The sequence below is a fragment of the Schistocerca piceifrons genome, chromosome 9, assembly GCF_021461385.2.
Source record: "Schistocerca piceifrons isolate TAMUIC-IGC-003096 chromosome 9, iqSchPice1.1, whole genome shotgun sequence".
NCBI classification, from domain to species: Eukaryota; Metazoa; Arthropoda; class Insecta; order Orthoptera; family Acrididae; genus Schistocerca; species Schistocerca piceifrons.
In genome coordinates, this window is record NC_060146.1 from 171,330,235 (window position 1) to 171,354,343 (window position 24,109).

The 24,109-nt window shown below is 44.0% G+C and overlaps 1 pseudogene; it reads left to right on the forward strand.

Annotated features, from left to right (window-relative positions):
- The first annotated feature begins 23,772 nt into the window (after positions 1–23,772).
- Positions 23,773–23,890, forward strand: LOC124717666 (annotated as a pseudogene).
- The last annotated feature ends 219 nt before the right edge of the window (positions 23,891–24,109 follow it).

Below are 24,109 nucleotides of genomic sequence, written 5' to 3' on the forward strand. Positions count from 1 at the left end.
AAGATGCCTGTCATCTGCTAGTGATACGAGGCCGTTGGGATCCAACGCGGCGTTCCGTATTACTCTCCTGAACTCACCTATTCCATATTCTGCTAACAGTAATTGGATGTCGACCAACAAGAGCGGCAATGTCGCGATACGATAAACCGCAATCGCGATAGGCTACAATCCGGCCTTTATCAAAGTCGGAAACGTGATGGTACGCATTTCTCCTCCTTACACGAGGCATCACAACAACGTTTCACCAGCAACTCCGGTCAACTGCTGCTTGTGAATGAGAAATCGGTTCCTCATGTCAGCACGCTGTAGGTGTCGCCACCGTCGCCAACCTTTCGTGAATGCTCTGAAAAGCTAATCATTTGCATATCTCAGCATCTTCTTTCTGTCGGTTAAATTTCTCGTCTGCAGCACGTCATCTTCGTGGTGTAGCAATTTTAATGGTCAGTAGTGTAGATTCTACACTTAAACTTGTCGTTTTGTTGCCATTTCCAGCGATGCTTTTAGAAATTACGGTCAATTATTTTCCATCTCTTCTGCTGCATTTGATCCCAAGTGTTGCAGAGTTGTTTTAAATTCTGGCACTAATATTGGATACCCTATGACTTCCTTATCGGATCCAGTTTCTTCTTCTATCACCAGAAAAGTCCTCGCTCTCATAGGGGACTTCGGTGTACTCTTCGCATCTGGCCGCCACTTTCTTTAGCTTGTAACAGTGGATCTGCCATCGCACTCTCAATGTTATCACACGTGCCTCTAATTTCGTCAAAGGTTGTTTTCATTTTTCTACGGTCTGAGTCTGTCTTTTCGCCAGTCATTTATTTTTCTGTTTCTTCAAATTATTCCTGCATTTTATTTTGGCTGCCCTCCATTTGCAATTCATTTCACTCGTAAGTAATTAATATTGCGATATTCCTCTCTGTGTTTAGACCCGTTCTCGATCCCGGGTTAGAACCCCACTACTGCTTAAATTTTGAACAAAAGTCATTAGTAATGGCTGGCGAAGACTTCCGGCATAAGAAGTCTCCTGACCCAGCCAGCGGCCTTGTCAAAGAGGGCAGCGGAGCGGACAGAGGTTCAGGGCATCCTCTTGCCTCTGGAGTGGGAAACCGCCATGTAGAAGGGGGTAGGTGACCATGAGAAAAAGACTGAATAACCAACGAGAGGGTAACTTTCTACGAGTCGGAGCACGGAATGTCAGAAGTTTTCAGTAGAAGGAAAGCTAGAAAGTCTGAAAAGGGAAATGCAAAGGTTCAGTTTAGATATAGCGGGGGTCAGAGAAGTAAAATGGAACGATGACAAGGATTTTTGGTCAGATGAGTATAGGGTAATATCAACAGCAGCAGAAAATGGTATAAGGATTAGTTATGAATAGGAAGGTAGGCCAGAGGCTAAGTTACTGTGTCCAGTTCAGTGATAGAGTTGGTCTCATCAGAATCAAAAGCAAACCAACCACGACAACGAAGTTTAGTTATACTAGCCAACGCAAGCAGAAGATGAAGACGTAGAGAAAGTATATGAGGATAATGAATGGGTAATTCAGTACGTAAAGATAGATGAAAATCTGCTAGTCATGGGGTGTGGGAATTCGATTGTAGGGGAAGGAATGGGACAAGAAAGGAGAGTGGAGAAAGACTAACTATGTTCTGCCATAAGTTTCAGTTAGTAATAACGAATACTCTGTTCAAGGATCACATGAGGAGGAGGTATACTTGCAAAAGGCCGGAAAATATGGGAAGATTTCAATTATGTTACATCATGGTCGTGCAGGGATTCTGAAATCAGATATTGTATTGTACGGCATACACGGGAGCAGATATAGACTCAGATCACGATTTAGTAATGATGAAGATCTGGCTGAAGTTTTAGAGATTAGTCAGGAAGAATCAGTGGGGAAAGAAATGAGATACTAAGGTACTAAGGAATGAAGAGATACGTTTGAAGTTCTCTGGCGGTATAGATATTGCGAAAAGGAATAGCTCAGCATGCAGTTCAATTGTAGAAGAATGGACAACTCTCGAAAGGGCAATCACAAAAGCTGGAGAGAAGAACGTAGTTACAAGGAAGGTATCTGCGAAGAAAGCATGGGTAACAGAAGAAATACTTCAGCTGATCGATGAAAGAAGGGAATACAGAAAAATTCCCGGAAATTCAAGAATGCTGAAGTACAAATCACTGAGGAGTGAAATAAATAGGAAGTGTAAGGAAGCTAAAGAGAAGCAGATGTATGAAAATTTTGATTAGGTCGAAAAAATTGCCGGAAACACTGACTCAGCACATAGAAAAGTAAAAACAACTTTCGTTGAAATAAAAACCAAGGGCGGTAATATTAAGCTTACAGTGGGACTCCCACTCTTAAATGCAGAGGAGAGAGCATGTGTCCGCTATGAGAGGGAGGACTTATGATGTGGCAGTAGAAGAAACAGAGGTCGATAGGGAAGAGATAGGGGATCCAGCACTAGAATCAGAATTTAGAGGAGCTTTGGAAGACTTAAAATCAAATAAGGCAGAAGGTATAGACACCATACCTTCGGAATATGTCAAATACTGGGGGAATTGTCAACAAAACGATTGCTCGCATTTCTGTGTAGTACCTATGAGACTGGCGACATAATATCAGTCTTCAGCAAAAACATCACCACACAACTCCCTAGCTTGCGAGAGCCGTAGAATTCGAGAATTATCGCACAACGAGCTCAACAACTCGTGTACCCAATTTCGTGACAAGAATAATATACAGAATAATGAAAAAGGAAATTGAGTAGGTATTAGATGACGATCAGTCTGGCTTTACGAAAGGTAAAGGCATCCCAAAGGCAGTTCTCACGTTGCGACTGAAAACTGAAGGAAAATCAAGACACATTTGTGGGATGTGTCGATCTGGAGAAAGCATTCGACAAAGTAAAATGGTACAAGATGTTCCAAACCCTGAGAAAATTAACGATTAGCTGTAGGGAAGACGTGTAAGACATAAAACGTATAAGCATCAAGAGTGAACAATATGAGTGAAGGACCAAGACCGAAGCGAACGGATTAAAAAGGGTTTGGGACAGGGATGCAGACTTTCGTAGCTGCTGCTGAGACTACACGTCGAAGAAGCAATGATGGAAATGAATGACAGGCTCAAGAGTTGGGTTGGTGCTACAGGAGGATGCTGAAAATTAGGTTGACCGATAAGGTAAGTAATGAGGAGGTTGTCCAAAAATCGGCGAGGAAAGGAATAAATGGGAAGCAAGAACATGTTCAACATTTGTCGTACATTTCTGGCGTATTTCCCGACGTCTGCGACGTTATGTGTCTTATATTAAATTAGTTTTCTCAGCGTCGTCTATGTCGCCTCGAAGGTTTTTAAATGTTAATAAGAATCACCCCATATATAGGGTGTATCACAATTAATGGCGTAAACGCATACAGTTGAAAGTAAACGATACTAGAAGCAAAAAAATCTCAGTAAACATAGGGTCGTAAATGTATACCTAAGAGCTGCAACTTCTTTGCTTTCCATATTTTGGAAACTGGTAGTATGGACCAAAATAAAGAAAAAATGTCCAGCAAACATGTGCCCTAAAACGCACACCTTAAAAGTTACGAGGACTTGATCATTAGTAGACTTGTGTTTCAAAGTAGCAAAGATAAACAAGTGCTCATAGGTCTTAAGGAATGCATTTTAGAGCAGATGTTTACTGGACTTCTTTTTCTTATTTTGGTCCATACTACCAGTTCCCAAAATATGGAAAGCAAAGAACTTGCAGTAGAAGAGATTTGTTTCGCAGTATCAAAGATTAAAAATTGCTCGTAGCTATTAAGGTATGCATTTTCGACCCCATGTTTACGGAGACTTTTTTGCTTCTAGTATCGCGTACTTTCAATTGTATGCGTTTATGCCATTAATTATGATATATATAGCTGACATACGGAAAGGAAGTTACATTTCCCTTACAGATCATAAGCCCCGTTACTTCCACACTTTTCATTTTTAGTTCAGTCTCCGCATAAAACAAACAGGTGAACAATTTTTGAACTTTTTTCACAAAACAATTAGATATTTATTTCACTGTTCATTTACAGAAGAATCTGAAACAGTTTTGTTAACGGAGGTATGAAGTGGACCAATTGGAAAGACGACAGGTTTCGAATCACCCCGTTTGTCAGTCCTGCAGGCATTCAGTCCTGCAGGCATGAGGTGTTCAAGTTTCATGGAATAATCGTGCAGTGGGATCACAAACGTTTTTGAACAACTTGTTGTTACTTAGCAAGACAGCCAAGTCACAACGAGAGGAAGCCGAAAGGCACGCGTTAAGCTCACGCAGATTGGCGTGAGGTCTGGAACAGTTAAAAGGAAATGAGAACTTAGAAAATGGACGCAGTTGCTGTAATACTTAACTTTAATCCACAATTGTAGAACATCTCTCGTTACGGTACGTGCTTCATAATATTAATTATCAATTGAATACGGCGCCATGCTAGGTCGTAGCAAATGTAGCTGAAGGCTATGCTAACTATCGTCTCGGCAAATGAGAGCGTCTTTGTCAGTGAACCATTGCTATGAACGTCGGCTGTACAACTGGGGCGAGTGCTAGTAAGTCTCTCTAGACCTGCCGTGTGGTGGCGCTCGGTCTGCTATCACTGACAGTGGCGACAAGCGGGTCCGGCGTATACTAATGGACCGCGGCCGATTTAAAGGCTACCACCTAGCAAGTGTGGTGTCTGGCGGTGACACCACACAACTCATAGCTGTTGTACCGAAATAAAAGTCCTTATTAGAAAAGACGCAAATTTTTCGACACAATTTGGACGTAGATCATATGGGAAATACACTCCTGGAAATTGAAATAAGAACACCGTGAATTCATTGTCCCAGGAAGGGGAAACTTTATTGACACATTCCTGGGGTCACATACATCACATGATCACACTGACAGAACCACAGGCACATAGACACAGGCAACAGAGCATGCACAATGTCGGCACTAGTACACTGTATATCCACCATTCGCAGCAATGCAGGCTGCTATTCTCCCATGGAGACGATCGTAGAGATGCTGGATGTAGTCCTGTGGAACGGCTTGCCATGCCATTTCCACCTGGCGCCTCAGTTGGACCAGCGTTCGTGCTGGACGTGCAGACCGCGTGAGACGACGCTTCATCCAGTCCCAAACATGCTCAATGGGGGACAGATCCGGAGATCTTGCTGGCCAGGGTAGTTGACTTACACCTTCTAGACCTCGTTGGGTGGCACGGGATACATGCGGACGTGCATTGTCCTGTTGGAACAGCAAGTTCCCTTGCCGGTCTAGGAATGGTAGAACGATGGGTTCGATGACGGTTTGGATGTACTGTGCACTATTCAGTGTCCCCTGGACGATCACCAGTGGTGTACGGCCAGTGTAGGAGATCGCTCCCCACACCATGATGCCGGGTGTTGGCCCTGTGTGCCTCGGTCGTATGCAGTCCTGATTGTGGCTCTCACCTGCACGGCGCCAAACACGCATACGACCATCATTGGCACCAAGGCAGAAGCGACTCTCATCGCTGAAGACGACACGTCTCCATTCGTCCCTCCATTCACGCCTGTCGCGACACCACTGGAGGCGGGCTGCACGATGTTGGGGCGTGAGCGGAAGACGGCCTAACGGTGTGCGGGACCGTAGCCCAGCTTCATGGAGACGGTTGCGAATGGTCCTCGCCGATACCCCAGGAGCAACAGTGTCCCTAATTTGCTGGGAAGTGGCGGTGCGGTCCCCTACGGCACTGCGTAGGATCCTACGGTCTTGGCGTGCATCCGTGCGTCGCTGCGGTCCGGTCCCAGGTCGACGGCACGTGCATCATCCGCCGACCACTGGCGACAACATCGATGTACTGTGGAGACCTCACGCCCCACGTGTTGAGCAATTCGGCGGTACGTCCACCCGGCCTCCCGCATGCCCACTATACGCCCTCGCTCAAAGTCCGTCAACTGCACATACGGTTCACGTCCACGCTGTCGCGGAATGCTACCAGTGTTAAAGACTGCGATGGAGCTCCGTATGCCACGGCAAACTGGCTGACACTGACGGCGGCGGTGCACAAATGCTGCGCAGCTAGCGCCATTCGACGGCCAACACCGCGGTTCCTGGTGTGTCCGCTGTGCCGTGCGTGTGATCATTGCTTGTACAGCCCTCTCGCAGTGTCCGGAGCAAGTATGGTGGGTCTGACACACCAGTGTCAATGTGTTCTTTTTTCCATTTCCAGGAGTGTATGTATAGAGCTGGGAGATACGTGCCTTACCCACGCCATCGTTCGTGATTCCAGTAACAAAGTTCATAACAGGCACAGCAGGCGTCCTTGCCAAACCTGTTTTCGTATTTGTCTTGGTCGTGGAAACCGAACAGTTTTTCAACCGCGGCACACTCATCGACGTCATTTAAGTAAGTGGCTGGGACTATCGTCGGCCACACTTGTAGATAAATTTAACAAAACGGTTCTGAGCACTATGGGACTTAACTTCTGAGGTCATCAGTCCCCTAGAACTTAGAACTACTTAAACCTAACTAACCTAAGGACACCACACACACCCACGCCCGAGACAGGATTCGAACCTGCGACCGCAGCGGACCCGCGGTTCCAGACTGTAGCCTACAACCGCTCGGCCACTACGGTCGGCTAAGTTTAACATCAAGTCGGCGACACAACATTGTGGCTACTGCGAACGTGTGTTGCTGTGTGTATGTGTGTGGAATGGCTCGTCTTTTCCACACCTCGCACCATAACCAGCCGGCTGCTCACGTTACTGAACTAGAGATGGGACAAACAGACCGGTTAAAATCGAAACCGATACGCCAGTTCTGAATAAGCGGTATTTTTCAGTATTTCTTCGGTTACAAAAGACGTTTTTCGTTTTAATAAGAACTAGCTACAAAACGGAAATATCAATTAGCCGTAGTAGCAGTGCTAAAAATTTTCGTTTTTAAATAAACCTTTTTTTAAAGAACTAGTAATTTTTATTCGTGAAATTTTCATTGCTTTGAATTATTGAGTTATTATAGAAAACGTGAAAAGTGATAAGTGCTATTTTAATAACTATGGCGTCAGAAACGAGCAACAAACACGTGGCATAAGAACTGGTGAGGTGTTGCTGAGACAATAAGTTTCCTGTTACCACGTGGCGTGGCTTATTAGATGGTACGCATCTACATGCAGAGTGTAAAAATTTCTCCATCTGGTCTATATGGTAGCTCTCACTTGTGGTACAAAGTAGACAATCACAATTCTGGGAGAGTTTTACAAAGTGCGATATCAATGATGCACGGTGCTCTATTTGCTTTAAAAGATTAAAAACGGGAAGACCTACAACCAACATGTGACATGATATAAGGAGGAAACCTAAAACTTAGCAGTTCATTCATAATAGCTAATAAAAGTAAAAAATTAAGTGATCTGCTGCTTGTGTCTGCATGACATGACTCTACCTGACATCATTTAAGACTTTATTGTTTGTAACTTTCATTCCTTCACTAAATAGGTGTAGACGGACTCATGGAGGACAATGTCCTTTGGAGCCTTAGTTTAGACTCACGTTTTGCTGTTTTTTTTTTTTTTTTTGTGGTTTTAGGGCGCACAACTTCAACGGTCATTAGCGCCCAGACTACGTTAGGAATGCACCGCGAGTCACAAGTTTAAAACAGCAACGAAACGGAAAACACGATAAAAGACAGACTGACAGGCATAGGATTTAAAAAACAGCATAATCAAATGTCCTTAGAGAGGGTTGTCAAGTTGATAAAATGAAGAACGCGAGCAGCTGCTCGTGGGTCATCCGCTAAAATGGCATCTAGAGTACATGGCAGGCCAAGATCAAGACGCAGTGTGTTAAAATCCGGACAGGACTTTAAAATGTGGCGGACCGTCAGCAATTGCCCACATGGGCAGAACGGCGCCGGCGCAGCCGTCAGCAGATGGCGATGACTGAACCGGTAGTGTCCAATTCGTAACCGGGCCAAAACTACCTCCTCCCGCCGAGAAGGGCATGAGGAGGACGTCCAAGCCGCGGGAAGAGGTTTCAAGGCCCGAAGCTTGTTGTCTGTAAGTGCAGCCCAATCGGCATGCCACAGCGATAAAATGCGCCGACAAATGACCCTGCTACAATCCGACGAAGGGACACAACAAGAAGCTGTCCGAGGCTGCAGGACCGCAGCCTTGGCCGCGGCATCTGCAGCTTCGTTCCCAGGGATACCGACATGGCCAGGAACCCACATAAAGCTAACCGGAGAACCGACGTCCACCAGCTGCTGAAGAGAGCGTTGGATCCGGTGCACGAAAGGGTGAACCGGGTTTTGCTGTTGTGACGCTCTTTATTTGTTTGATTGGGAACTTCCGGGTTCGCAGGCTGTTTACTTTCTAACGTTTCCTCTCCGACTGCGGAAGACATCTTCAGAGGTAAAATGGCGAACTGCAATAAGAGCTCGAGGACCACCGAATATGTAGGCAGTCAGAGCACCACTGTCCATCACGTGACGTCGGCTTCGGAAATACCTCTGGCAGTGCCAATAATCTCGACTGAAAGTAATCCATCGTCATTCTTACATTGCAATGTTGATATCCAAATTGTATCTAATTTAAAGAGAGGTGGGAAGTGGCAACAGGTAACAGAAGGAACAGGCCTAGAACTAAGTCTGACAGTTTTGTGGTGAATGTCAAAATTAAGTTTGACCTGTTGCTTCAGTTAGAAACTGATGAGTCTCAAGCAGAGGTAGGTGTAGACAGGACACAACAAACTTTCAATAGGAAATTGAAAAAGAATGTAGGAAAGTCATCGAAAAGGAAGAAAGTTTTGTTGTTAGGCAGTTCTCATGCCAGAGGTGTAGGCCAACTTCTGCAGGAGGAATTAGGACCAGAATACCAGGTCACAAATTTTTTCAAACCAAATGCTAGTCTGGATCAGGTGACAGAGGATTTAGGTTCACTCTGTAAAGGATTTACCAGGGAAGACTCCGTGGTTATTGTGGGAGGGCCAGGGAACAGTATCGACAGAGATCCTGGGTACAGTATAGAGTGTGATCTGGTACAGATTGCGTCGGCGTCGAGACACACCAATGTTGAATTTGTATCTGTCCTGAGACGCCATGACTGGCCTCATTTGAACTCTTCTGTTGGGAGAGTTAATTTGGAGTTGGAAGGGCTGCTTGAGTCGGGTGCAGGCGCTCATATTGGTGTGGTTCCTGTTGATTCTTTCAGTAGGTGGGACTATACTAGGCACGGCCTACATCTCAACAGGAAAGGGAAGAGTAAACTGGCTGGGGTAATAGCAGGAAATTTAAGGGAGGGGGGGAGGCACTGCCATGAATGGTAAAATACCAGTGGAGCAGCACCTTTTTTAGGATAGGTAAGACAGAAAGATGTCAAGTTCTACGAGAGGTCAGGATTGGAACAAATCTTCAGTTTAGGAAAGAAATTAAACAGCACAATTCTAGCACATTGGATCACCAATCAGAGCTGTCAATTATAAATTTTCACCAGTCACTGGAAATTTTATCTCCACCAAGTTGTATCTCAGTCCTAGGTAATTGCATTGATGAATTAAAGTCACCCAACCCAGTTGACATAATCTGCCTCTCTGAACACCATGTGACCACTGGTATAGGAACTAGGCCTAAGCACAATGAGAAACTCAGAGGGGAGAGTACTGCAATGGTTAGAATAAGGAAAGGTTCTCGTAAAAGTATAATTAAAAATAATGTAAGTATATTTCATCAAAATATTGGGAGTTTAAAGAATAAAATAGATGAGCTTCTGGTTTGTTTAGAAGATTTAGAAGCTGAGGATGAAATATATATACTATGCCTGTCTGAGCACCACATTGTTACTGATATGGATAAGGTAAATGTAAGTGGATATAAGCTCTCTGCACACATAATAAGAGAAAATATGGAGAAAGGAGGAGTTGCCATATATGTCAAAAGTTATCATTGTGCAAAAAGTGTAGAAACAAAAAAGTTTTATGTAGAGAAACATATAGAAGTATGTACTTGTGTGCTTAAATTAAATAAAGGCAAACTTATAATTGTAACTGTATATAGGTCCCCATCAGGAAATTTTCATCTATTTCCGAAAAATTTGGACTACTTGTTGTGTTATCTGTCAGACAGGGGGAAGCAAATTATTATTTGTGGGGACTTCAATGTAGATTCTCTGAAAGAGGGTAATAGGAAAAATGACGAAGTATTACTCGGTTCTTTCAATTTGACACCCGTTATTGATTTTCCTACTCGGGTGGTAAAGAATAGCAGCTCACTGATAGATAACTTCTTTATAGACCAAGATAAGTTTAACCAGATAAATGCTCAGCCTGTTGAGAATGGTCTTTCTGATCATGGTGCACAGTTAGTTACAGTACATGACATAGCTCCATTCAGCAGTACTAAACAGTCCTCCAAAGTAGTACGGTCAGTCAATGATTTAACAATTGCATATTTCAGGGGAAGCCTACAGCAGTTAAACTGGGATGAAACATACAGTGAACCTGATGCCAATTTAAAATATAATTTATTTCATGACACTTTTGTAAATGCATTTGAAAACTGCTTCCCCAAGAAAATAGTTAAATATACTCGTAAGAAACCATGTAACAAACCATGGCTTACTAAGGGTATAAAAATATCTTGTAACCAGAAAAGGGAAATGTATCTGACAGCAAGAAAGAGTAGTGACCCAGAAACTATCAAACATTATAAAAACTACTGTGCTATATTAAGAAAATTTATTAAAAAATCCAGAAGTATGTGTATCATGTCTGAAATCAGCAACTCTGATAATAAAATTAAAACAATTTGGAATATTATTCAAAGAGAAACAGGTCAACCAAGAGCACAGGAAGACAGTATTACCATCAAATTGAATGAAAACTTTACGAACAAAAAGTCAGAAGTTAAAAATATTTTAATAATCATTTTCTAAAGGTTGTGGATATAGTAGGATCCAGGTGTTCATTAGAAGATGCTAGGCTGTTAATGGAAGAGGCCATACCTATGCAATTTGATACAATTGAAATCTCACCCACTTCTCCCTCTGAAATTAGGAAAATAATAAACTTGCTTAAAAGCAAAAACTCACATGGAATTGATGGCATTTCCACCAAAATACTAAAAGCTTGTTCTCAACAGATAAGTAAGATTCTCAGCCACCTGTGTAATAGCTCTCTGGAACAGGGCATTTTCCCTGATAGACTGAAATATGCTATTGTTATACCTTTGCATAAAAAAGGGGATAGATCTTATGTCAACAATTACCGTACAATCTCCCTTCTAACAGCTTTATTCAAAATTTTTGAGAAAGTAATGTATTCAAGAGCAGCTTCACATATCTGTAAAAATGAAGTACTAACAAAATGTCAGTTTGGTTTCCAGAAAGGTTTTTCAACAGAAAATGCCATATATGCTTTCACCAATCAAATTTTGAATGATCTGAATAAGCGAACACCACTCATTGGGATTTTTTGTGATCCCTCAAAGACTTTTAACTGTGTAAATCATGAAATTGTGCTAGACAAGCTCAAGTATTGTGGCATGAGTGGGACAGTGCACAAATGGTTTAATTCGTACCTAACTGGAAGAGTGCAGAAAGTTGAAATAAGCAGTTCTCATAAAATGCAAAGATCAGCACATTCCTCAAACTGGGGAACTATCAAGAATGGGGTTCCACAAGGGTCGGTCTTGGATCCTTTGTTGTTCTTAATATACACTCCTGGAAATGGAAAAAAGAACACATTGACACCGGTGTGTCAGACCCACCATACTTGCTCCGGACACTGTGAGAGGGCTGAACATGCAATGATCACACGCACGGCACAGCGGACACACCAGGAACCGCGGTGTTGGCCGTCGAATGGCGCTAGCTGCGCAGCATTTGTGCACCGCCGCCGTCAGTGTCAGCCAGTTTACCGTGGCATACGGAGCTCCATCGCAGTCTTTAACACTGGTAGCATGCCGCGACAGCGTGGACGTGAACCGAATGTGCAGTTGACGGACTTTGAGCGAGGGCGTATAGTGGGCATGCGGGAGGCCGGGTGGACGTACCGCCGAATTGCTCAACACGTGGGGCGTGAGGTCTCCACAGTACATCGATGTTGTCACCAGTGGTCGGCGGAAGGTGCACGTGCCCGTCGACCTGGGACCAGACCGCAGCGACGCACGGATGCACGGCAAGACCGTAAGATCCTACGCAGTGCCGTAGGGGACCGCACCGCCACTTCCCAGCAAATTAGGGACACTGTTGCTCCTGGGGTATCGGCGAGGACCATTCGCAACCGTCTCCATGAAGCTGGGCTACGGTCCCACACACCGTTAGGCCGTCTTCCGCTCACGCCCCAACATCGTGCAGACCGCCTCCAGTGGTGTCGCGACAGGCGTGAATGGAGGGACGAATGGAGACGTGTCGTCTTCAGCGATGAGAGTCGCTTCTGCCTTGGTGCCAATGATGGTCGTATGCGTGTTTGGCGCCGTGCAGGTGAGCGCCACAATCAGGACTGCATACGACCGAGGCACACAGGGCCAACACCCGGCATCATGGTGTGGGGAGCGATCTCCTACACTGGCCGTACACCACTGGTGATCGTCGAGGGGACACTGAATAGTGCACGGTACATCCAAACCGTCATCGAACCCATCGTTCTACCATTCCTAGACCGGCAAGGGAACTTGCTGTTCCAACAGGACAATGCACGTCCGCATGTATCCCGTGCCACCCAACGTGCTCTAGAAGGTGTAAGTCAACTACCCTGGCCTGCAAGATCTCCGGATCTGTCCCCCAGTGAGCATGTTTGGGACTGGATGAAGCGTCGTCTCATGCGGTCTGCACGTCCAGCACGAACGCTGGTCCAACTGAGGCGCCAGGTGGAAATGGCATGGCAAGCCGTTCCACAGGACTACATCCAGCATCTCTACGATCGTCTCCATGGGAGAATAGCAGCCTGCATTGCTGCGAAAGGTGGATATACACTGTACTAGTGCCGACATTGTGCATGCTCTGTTGCCTGTGTCTATGTGCCTGTGGTTTTGTCAGTGTGATCATGTGATGTATGTGACCCCAGGAATGTGTCAATAAAGTTTCCCCTTCCTGGGACAATGAATTCACGGTGTTCTTATTTCAATTTCCAGGAGTGTATATTAATGACTTGCCATTCTATATTCATGAAGAGGCAAAGTTAGATCTCTTTGATAATGATACAAGTATAGTAATCACACCTGACAAACAAGAATTAACTGATGAAACTGTCAATAATGTCTTTCAGAAAATTACTAAGTGGTTCCTTGTAAACGGACTCTCACTGAATTTTGATAAGACACAGTACATACAGTTCTGTGCAGTAAATGGTATGATGCCATTAATAAATATAGACCTTAATAAGTAGCATATAGCTAAGGTAGAATATTCAAAATTTTTAGGTGTGTCCATTGATGAGAGATTAAATTGGAAGAAACACATTGATGATCTGCTGAAACGTTTGAGTTCAGCTACTTATGCAATAAGGGTCATTGCAAATTTTGGTGATAAACATCTTAGTAAATTAACTTACTACGCCTATTTTGACTCATTGCTTGCATATGGCATCATCTTTTGGGGTAATTCATCACTGAGGAATAAAGTATATATTGCACAAAAGCGTGTAATCAGAATAATAGCTGGAGTCCACCCAAGATCATCCTGCAGATATTTATTTAAGGATCTAGGGATATTCACAGTAGATTCTAAGTATACATACTCTCGTATGAAATTTGTTATTAACAACCAAACCCAATTCAAAAGTAATAGCAGTGTGCATAACTACAATACTAAGAGAAAGGATGATCTTCACTATCCAAGATTAAATCTAACTTTGGCACAGAAAGGGGTGAATTATACTGCCACTAAAGTCTTTGGTCACTTACCAAATAGTATCAAAAATTTGACAGATAACCAACAAGTATTTAAGAAGAAATTAAAAGAATTTCTGAATGACAACTCCTTCTACTCCATAGAGGAATTTTTAGATATAAATTAAGGAAAAAATTTTAAAAAAATAAAATAAAAAAGTTGTTATATTAACTTAATTATGTTGTTAAATTAACTTAATTATGTCATGTATTGGAAAATTTGACTCGTTCCACATCATTACGAAATATCGTATTTATGATCCATGGAACTAGTATTAATCTAATCTAATCTAATCTAACACCTTCCTCTTTTCTGTTAAAATTATTACTGTGTTTATACACTGAAGAGCCAAAGAAACTGGTATATCTGCCTAACATGGTATAGGGCCCCCGCGAGCTCTCATAAGTGACGCAGCACGAGGTGTCATGGAGTGGACAATCGTCTGAAGTAGCGCTGGAGGGAACTGACACCATGAGTTCTGCTGGGCTGTCCATAAGTCCGTAAGAGTAGGAGGAGGTGGAGATCACTTCTGGATAGTACGTTGCAAGGCATCCCAGATACGCTCAATAATGTTCTTGTATGGGGAGTGGTGCCCAGCGGAAGTTTAAACTCAGAACAGTGTCCCTGGAACCACTCTGTAGCAATTCAGCAACTCTGGACGAGTGGCATGTCGCATTGTCCTGCTGGAATTGCCCAAATCCGTCGGAATGCACAATGGACATGAATGGGTGCAGGTGATCAGAAAGGATGCTTACGTACGTGTCACAGATCAGAGTTGTATGTAGACGTGTCAAGGGTCCCATACCACTCCAACTGCACAGGCCATTGCAGAACGTCTAGCAGCCTGAATAGTCCACTGCTGACATGCAGGGTCCGTCGGTTCATGAGGTTGTCTCCATACCCGTACACGTCCATCCGTTCGATACAATTTGAAACGAGACTCGTCCGACCAGGCAACATGTTTCCAGTCGCAAACAGTCCAATGTCGGTGTTGGTAAGGCCAGGCGAGGCGTAAAGCCTTGTGTCGTGCACGAGTGCGCCGTCGGCTCAGAAAACCCACATCGATTATGTTTCGTTGAATGGTTCGCACGCTGACACTTGCTGATGGCCCAGCATTGAAATCTGCAGCCATGTGTGGAAGGATTGCACTTCTGTCACGTTTAACGATTCTCTTCAGTCGTCGTTGGTCCCGTTCTTCCAGAATCTCTTTCCGGCTGCAGCGCTGTCGGAGATTAAATGTTTTACCGGATTCCTGATATTAACGGTACACTCGTGAAATGGTCGTAGGGGAAAATCCCCACTTCAACGCTACCTCGGAGATGCTGTGCCCCATCGCTCGTGCGCCGACTATAACACCACGTTCAAACTCACTTAAACGTTGATAACCTGCCATAGTAGCAGCAGTAACCGATCTAACAACTGCGCAAACTTGTCGTCTTACACAGGGGTTGCTGACCGCAGCGCCGTATTCTTCCTGCTTACATATCTCTGTAACTGAATACGCATGTCTAACCAGTTACTTAATCTAACTTAACGTAACTTACGCTAAGAACAACACACACCACACACACACACACGCACACACACACACATACACACACACAATATCCTCTTTAAATATACAAGCATTATAATGCGATATTTTTGGTATGACACTCGTCTCTGTGAATTTTACTTCATGATCACCCTCTTTGTAAAGATATTCCGCTACGACCGATTTATCCGCGTGACCCATGGGACAGTTGTGTTCAACCAGACTGGTGTTAACACTTTTTTTGTGGTACCACCATAAACAAGTCCACAACTACAAGGAATTTCATGTTCATCCGGTGTAGCGAAAGGATGTCGTATATCTTCTGCCGATCTTAAACATTCTTTTGGAAAATTTGGCAATTTGTGGTAAGGCCTTACGGGACCAAACTGCTGAGGTCATCGGTCCCTAAGCTTACTTACCACTTAATCTAACTTAAAGTAACTTAAGCTAAGGACAAAACACACACACACACACACACACACACACACACACACACACACATGAGGGAGGACTCGAAGCTCCGACGGGGGGAGCGGCGCGGACCGTGACAATGCGCCCTAGACCGCGCGGCTGCCTCGCTCGGCAAACTTTCTTTTACCTAGCTGATGCGCCTGATGGTAGTTTCCACACCATAGCTGCTCAACACTTTCTGAATGCGATCTGCAACCGTACCGATGGAAGGAAGGAAAATTTTGGGTGGCTGTCGTTCCTCATCGGTCCTGATTCTCTACCTTGGGTGCTCGATCTACCTTTTTGTTAGAATAACCATTCTTCTTGAATTTTTGTTAAAAATGAAACTCTTCCAGCTGTACTTAAGACTTCAAATTTATTTGGCTACTAGTTTCTACGTTGCATCAATGCCATCTTCAGGCCCGTATACTTTCATGATATCAATTGTGTGTGGCTGAGTACTAGAAGTCCGCGGTCACATGGATGGCGGGCTGCCCGCCATCCACGTGGAGCACGTATTGGTCTCACCGCGGACTTCTAGTACTCAGCCACACACAATTGATATCATGAAAGTATACGGGCCTGAAGATGGCATTGATGCAACGTCGAAACTAGTAGCCAAATAAATATGAAATCTTAAGTACAGCTGGAGGAGTTACATATATATTAAAAATTAAACCAGCTGATATCCCACCATCATCCAATTTAAAACTGGATGTACGAAGATTCTTCTTGATTGTCGACCGTAGACGTTCAAGCTCATCTTTTAGGTAAGTAGGTACATAAATTTTGTGCGCTCTGTCCCCTAAGATTTTAATAATACCTTTTTTTTACTGGGGTGGTGGTTACAGTCTTTATGCAGCTAACGATCAGTATGCGTGGATTTTATGTGTACTCTACACCGCACCGACCGTCTCCTCGCTTGATAACGGACACATCCAAGATATTCAGTTGGCCATTTTTCGCCGTCTCCACAGTAGATTGAATTTTTAGATTGATACTGTTGAGATGTATCACGGAGGCATCCAGTTCTCTGCACAGTGTGCCCATACCACGAAACTATCATCGACGTAGCGGTACCACCTGGCTGGTCTTTTACTAGCGGTCTACAACGCCCGTTTTTGAAAAGTCTCCATAAACTAATTGGCCACAGCCGGATAGAGAGGACGGCTCATGAAAATCATCGTTGAACTGAAAATAGATCGTGGTGAGGCCAAAATCAGCCAAAAGATTCCGCTCTGTTGATGATGGATTCAGCACTACTCAGAGACTTGGACAACACGTATTGTCTATTCTGAGAAAATAGTTTCTTCTGATAATACACTACTGGCCATTAAAATTGCTACACCAAGAAGATGACGTGCTACAGACGCGAAATTTAACCGACAGGAAGAAGATGCTGTGATATGCAAATGATTAGCTTTTCTGAGCATTCACACGAGGTTGGCGCCGGTGGCGACACCTACAACGTGCTGACATGAGGAAAGTTTCCAACCGATTTCTCATACACAAACAGCAGTTGACCGGCGTTGCCTGGTGAAACGTTGTTGTGATGCCTCGTGTAAGGAGAAGAAATGAGCACCATCACGTTTCCGACTTTGATAAAGGTCGGATTGTAGCCTATCGCGACTGCGGTTTATCGTATCGCGACATTGCTGCTCGCGTTGGTCGAGATACAATTACTGTTAGCAGAATATGGAATCAGTGGGTCCAGGAGAGTAATACGGAACGCCGTGCTGGATCCAAACGGCCTCGCATCACTAGCAGTCGAGATGACAGGCATCATATCCACATGGCTGTAACGGATCGAGCAGCCACGTCTCGATTCCTGAGTCAACAGGTGGGGACGTTTGCAAGACAACTACCATCTGCACGAACAGTTCGACGACGTTTGGAGCAGCATGCACTATCAGCTCGGAGACCATGGCTGCAGTTACCCTTGACGCTGCATCACAGACAGGAGCGCCTGCGATGGTGTACTCGACGACGAACCTGGGTGCACGAATGGCAAAACGTCATTTCTTCGGATGAATCCAGGTTCTGTTTACATCTCCATGATGGTCGCATCCGTGTTTGGCGACATCGCGGTGAACGCACATTGGAAGCTTGTATTCGTCATCGCCATACTGGCGTATCAGCCTGCGTGATGGTATGGGGTGCCATTGGTTACACGTCTCGGTCACCTCTTGTTCGCATTGACGACACTTTGAACAGTGGGCGTTACATTTCAGATGTGTTACGACCCGTGGCTCTAACCTTCATTCGATCCCTGCGAAACCCTACATTTCAGCAGGATAATGCACGACCGCATGTTGCAGGTCTGTACGGGCCTTCCTGGATACAGAAAATGTTCGACTGCTACCCTGGCCAGCACATTGTCCAGATTTCTCACCAATTGAAAGCGTGTGGGCAATGGTTGGCTGAGCAACTGGCTCGTCACAATACGCCAGTCACTACTCTTGATGAACTTTGGTATCGTGTTGAAGCTGCATGGGCAGCTGTACCTGTACACGACATCCAAGCTTTGTCTGACTCAATGCCCAAGTGTATCAAGGCCGTTATTACGGCCAGAGGTGGTTTTTCTGGGTACTGATTTCTCAGGATCTATGCACCCAAATTGCGTGAAAATGTAATCACAAGTCAGTTGTAATATAATATATTTGTCCAATGAATAGCCGTTTATCATCTGCATTTCTACTTGGTGTAGCAATTTTTATGGCCAGTAGTGTATTAGGTCTACAACTTTGCTTCCGCCGTTTTGCAATAGACGGCAGTAGCAGCAAGTGGCGTTCGGGTGGTTGGTCGTAGGTGTAATACAATAAGCTTTGGCATCTGTAAACGTAATACCATAAATCACTAGTCGATTTGTGATTGCATCATAAGGTTATTCCTGATTAAGTGCGTCAACTTACGTACCCATTTCTTGCCATTTGCGGAAAGTTTTAATTTTCTGCTTTAACGAAGAAATGTGTGGCTGTGGCTCATAAAATGCTGGGTAATACCAATGGTGAGGGAACTGTTAGTGGAAGTACATGCAGAGAATGTTTTCAACGGTGATTTTCATGTCGAAGACCGGCATTGCGGTGGAAGACAGAACGTTTTCGTAGCTACTGAAACAGACGAAGACAGTCACATGACATCATTATCGAAAGCAATTGATGCGTTCGAGCCCAGAACTGAATCACAAACCTGCTGTAAAACAGCAAATACAATATCAAAGGTTAATTAAAAAAAAGAAACAAGCAACTGATCACCAAACGTGTGAAATTAAATGGTGGTAAACTTTGTAAGACAACCCTTAACATCCACTGAACACTACACTGCTAGATTTATTCCATAAGGCGACCAGAACTATTAGCTGACATATATGAAGGGCTTGTTGCAATAGTGGTACAAGTCCATTTTTGTTCATTCTGAGATACAGAGTCCTAAAGTTAAATGAATGCTGAAAAGTCTGCCGTTGAGATACCAGAAATATTCAAGTATATATACTTGAATATTCACAAAAACAGTTACTACATTGCTTCCTAAGGAATGTGTGAATCTCAATGCAAGTGAATATTAATTAAATTTGTGCTGTGTAGAAAATATCTGATGAAATAAGACTAGGCCCATGTCCATTTCTAGTTTAGTAATGAATTGAAATTGCTGTGAAGAAATAATTCAGGTTTGGCAAAGTATTTACTGTTTATGAGTGTTAAAATGTCATTTGTGTTTGTGAGAACTTGGATATCTCACAATAACTGCTTTTATCCACTATAACATTTTTCTGCTTGTGGCAGGGTTCATTGCCCTTTCGTAAGAAAGGATTATAAGTGGTGTTTTTTCCACCAAAACTATTTACTATTTCTTTAAAGGAAATGTTTCACATTTCTGTGCCTAATTAGGCTGGCGACTGTACTCCTTTTCTTTTGAATAAATTTGATTAGTTAAAAACATTATCTAAATTGGAACTGATGCTTTCTGTGTTTTTACGTAACTTTAATTTCAAGTCCGATAAGCAAAAATTCTTTAGGCATTTCACAGTTAAATCTGTAAAAATCCTCGCAGAGGGTAACATTATACTGTATTCAAATGCTAAACTTGGGTATTATCTATATTTCAGTCATTGCTTCTTCGATGTATGGATTTTTATCTACCGCAACATCAGAATTGCTTCTCTGATGACTTTACTTTCCTAAAGCCAAATTAATCGGCATCTAACACTTCCTTAATTTTCTTTTCCTTTCTTCTGTGCAACTTTGATGCATGAGCTGTTAAGCTGATTGTGCTGTATTCCTCGCTCTTATCGGCTCTTTGCAGTCTTCGGAATTGTGTGTATAATTGTTTTTCGAAAGCCAGATGATATATCACCAAACTCATACATTCTACACACCAACGTGAATAGCCGTTTTGTACCGACTTCCCCTCAATGATTTTAGAACTTGTTGTGGAATGTTATCTATCCCTTCTGCCATTATTCGGTCTTAAGTCTTCCAAAGCTCTTTTAAATTCCAATTCTAAAACTGGATCTCATATCTCTTCCCTGTCGACTCCTTTTTCTTCTTCTATCACGTCATCAGGCAAATCTTTCCCCTTGTAGAAGCCTTCAGTGAACTCTTTCCACCTATCTGCTCCCTCCTCTGCATTGAACACTGGAGTTCGCATTGTACTCTTAATGTTACCCCGCTTGCTTTTAATTTCACCAAAGTTTGTTTTGAATTCCTATATGCTGAGTCTGTGCTTCGGACAATCATTTCTTTTTCGATTTCTTCACATTTCTCATGCAGCCATTTCGCCTTGGCTACCCTTTGCTTCCTATTTATTTCATTACTAAGTGACTTGTCTTTCTGTATTCCTGAATTTCCCTTAATATTTTTGTAATCCCCTCTTCCATCGATCAACTCTAATATTTCTTCGGTTACCCTTGGTTTCTTCGCAGTTGCCTCTTTATACCTACAGTTTTCTTTTCGACTCCTTAGATTGCCCTGTTTTGAGTTGTCCATTGCTCTTCAAGTGAACTACCTACTTTGCTATTCCTTATCGCAGTATCTATTGAATCCGAGAACGTATATCATCGTTCCTTTGTAGTTCCATATCGCACTTCCTTGAGCATCGACTCTTCCTGACTAGTCTCTTAAACTTTTCCCTACTCTTTATCAGTGCCACATGGTGATCTGAGTCTGTGTCTGCTCCTGGGTACGCTTTAAAATCCAGTATGTGATTTCGGCATCCCTGTCTGACCATGATGTAATGTAACTGAAATCTTCCAGTATCCTCCGGCCTTTTCCAAGTATACGTCTTTCCCTTGTGGTTCTTGAAGAAAGCATTCGCTATTACCAGCTGAAATTTAATGCATGACTCAATTAGTCTTTCTTCTCTCTCATTTTTAGTACCAAGCCCATATTCTCCAGCAACCCTTTGTTCTGTTCCTTTCCCTATAACTGCATTCCATTCCCCCACGACTATTAGATTTTCACCTCCCTCTACGTACTCAATTACCCCTTCAAAACCCTCTTATACTTTCTCCACCTCTTCATTTTCTGCTTGCGTCAGCATGTACACCTGAACTTCTTTGTCGTTGTTGGTTTGCTATCAATTCTAATGAGAACAACCCTATCACTGAATTGTTCACAGTAACTCACTCTCTGCCCTATCTTCCTGTTCGTAACGAATTCTACTGCCGCCACACAATTTTCTGCTGCTGGTGATGTTAGCTATACTCATCTGGCCAGAAATCCTCGTCTTCTTTCCATTTCATTTCACTGGCCCACAGCATATCTAAACTGAGCGTTAGCCCTTCCTTCTTCAGATTCTCTGCCACGTTCAAATTTCTGACGTTCCACGCCCCGACTTGTAGAACGTTAGCCTTTCGTTGGGCCGAGCGAGGTGGCGCAGTGCCTAGCACTCTGGACTCGCATCCGGGAGGACGACCATTCGATCCCGCGTCCGGCCATCCTGATTTAGGTTTTCCGTGATTTCCCTAAATTGCTCCAGGCAAATGCCGGGATGGTTCCCGTGGTGTGCGTACTGTAAGACCTTCGGTACACACACCATCAGATTATTTGACTTGTCACTCTAACGAAGTAGGCGAGTGTCAGCAATATGTCTCGTGGTGTTATCGTGGCATGTTTATCTTCTGCCGTTAGGTCAGATGATAGAAATGCCACTTGCACGCTTAGAGTACCAGATTGACGGTGACCAACTTTAAACAGAACTTGATTAATTTTCACACACATTTATTAAAATAATAACAATCATAAACCTTACTTAACTTGATTCTGGATGCTATTTACAGTTGACAATCTGAAGTTCCTTTGGTCTTGGTACCTTAATCTTATTCTCACATATCTCTGATACTTGACAAAGTGTCTATATATTTATCTTCATGGCTATGTACAGGAATATGATAATCGTATTAGGCGCAGACTGAAACTTGACTACAGACTAATGCAGACTGACTAATCGGAGGTCTGTACACTCGTTATAATACCTCGAGCGTTCAGGTATCACTGCGCGAGTGTGATCCGCGAGGGGAAAAGGTTCTGTGTTAGCAGCAATCTCATTGGCTGCGTTACGTATTAATACGTGGATCAGCGGAAGCAGAATTTGGTCCGTCTCTAAGACAGCGCCATCTCATAATGCGGAGACGGATGAGTGCTGCGCCTGCGCTGTTGTGCTTAGCGGGGCGCGCTCTAGTGGGAAAGTTGTGTACGCGCTGACTATGCAGAACTATGTACACAACAGTTCCTTTGAAAGGGAGTGGCCAACTTCCTTCCCCGTCCTTCCCTAATCCTATAAGACTGATGACCTGGCTGTCTGGTCTCCTTCCCCAAAAACAACCCAACACAACCCCTTTCGTTGGTTATTCAGTCTTTTTGTCATGGTCACGTCCCCCTTGGCTGTCTCCTCCCGGAGATCCAAATGGGGGACTAGTATGGAATCTTTTGCCAAAGGAGAGACCAACCATCATGAAAGTTTCTCATTTACAGGCGACATTTCCTGTGGATACACATTATGTGTCGTTAATGCAATGATTTCCTCTGTCTTCTTCATCCTCATGCCGTTGATCATTGCTCATTCTTCCGCCTTTAGGGGCAGTTTCACACCCCAAGGACAAGAGGTTCTTCCAAACCTCGGTCCGCTCTTTGACAAGGCCATTGACTTCTTATGCCAGAAGCCTTTGGCCGCCATTGCTACTGATCTTTATTCAGCATTTAAGCGGTGCCGGGATTCGAATCCAGGACCGAGGGCGCTTACTAATCAAAGACGCTACTCCCTGTGGCCTTGTCAGCTGTGACCCGATTTCAGCTGTCAAGAGCTGACGGTAGGGATCGAGTGTGGCGCAGACCCCACGAAGACATGGACCCATATTGTCAGCAAGGCAAGCTGGTGGTGGCTCTGTAATGGTGTTGGCTATGTTTACATGGAATGAACAGGGTCTTCCAGTAGAAATGGTTATGTTCGGCTACTTGGGGACCATTTGCAGCCACGATGCAATTTTTATGGATGGCAATGCGGCATGTCACCGAGCCACAACTATTCGCAATTTGGTTGAAGGCCATTCTGAACAATTCGAACAAATGATTTGCCACCCAGATCGCCCGACGTGAATTCTATCGAACATTTATGGGACGTAATCAAGAGGTGAGTTCGTGCTCAAAGTCCTGCACTGGCAACACTTTCGCAGTTGTGGACATTGTACAGGCAGCATGGGTCAGTATTTATGCAGGGGTGTTCCAGCGACTTGTTGAGCCCATGCTACCCTGACCTGCTGCTCTACTCTGGGCAGTAGGAGGTCCGACACGATATTGGGAGGTGCCCCTTCAATTTTGTCACCTTAATGTATTATGCCTGGTTTTTCATCAAATGCATGAAAATACTTCATAACTATGTTTACTAATTATAGTTATTCGTCTGGACAAGTCAACGGCCTCGCCACAGTGGATACACCGGTTCCCGTCGGATCACCGAAGTTAAGCGCTGTCGGGCGTGGCCGGAACTTGGATGGGTGACCATCCGGGCCGCCATGCGCTGTTGCCATTTTTCGGGGTGCACTCAGCCTCGTGATGCCAATTGAGCAGCTACTCGACCGACTAGTATTGGCTCCGGTCGAAGAAAACCATCGTAACGACTGGAAGAGCGGTGCACTGTCCGCACACCCCTCCTATCCGCATCCTTAGCTGAGGATGACATGGCGGTCGGACGGTCCTGATGAGCCACTTGTGGCCTGAAGGAGTGGATATCATATCATATTGTTCT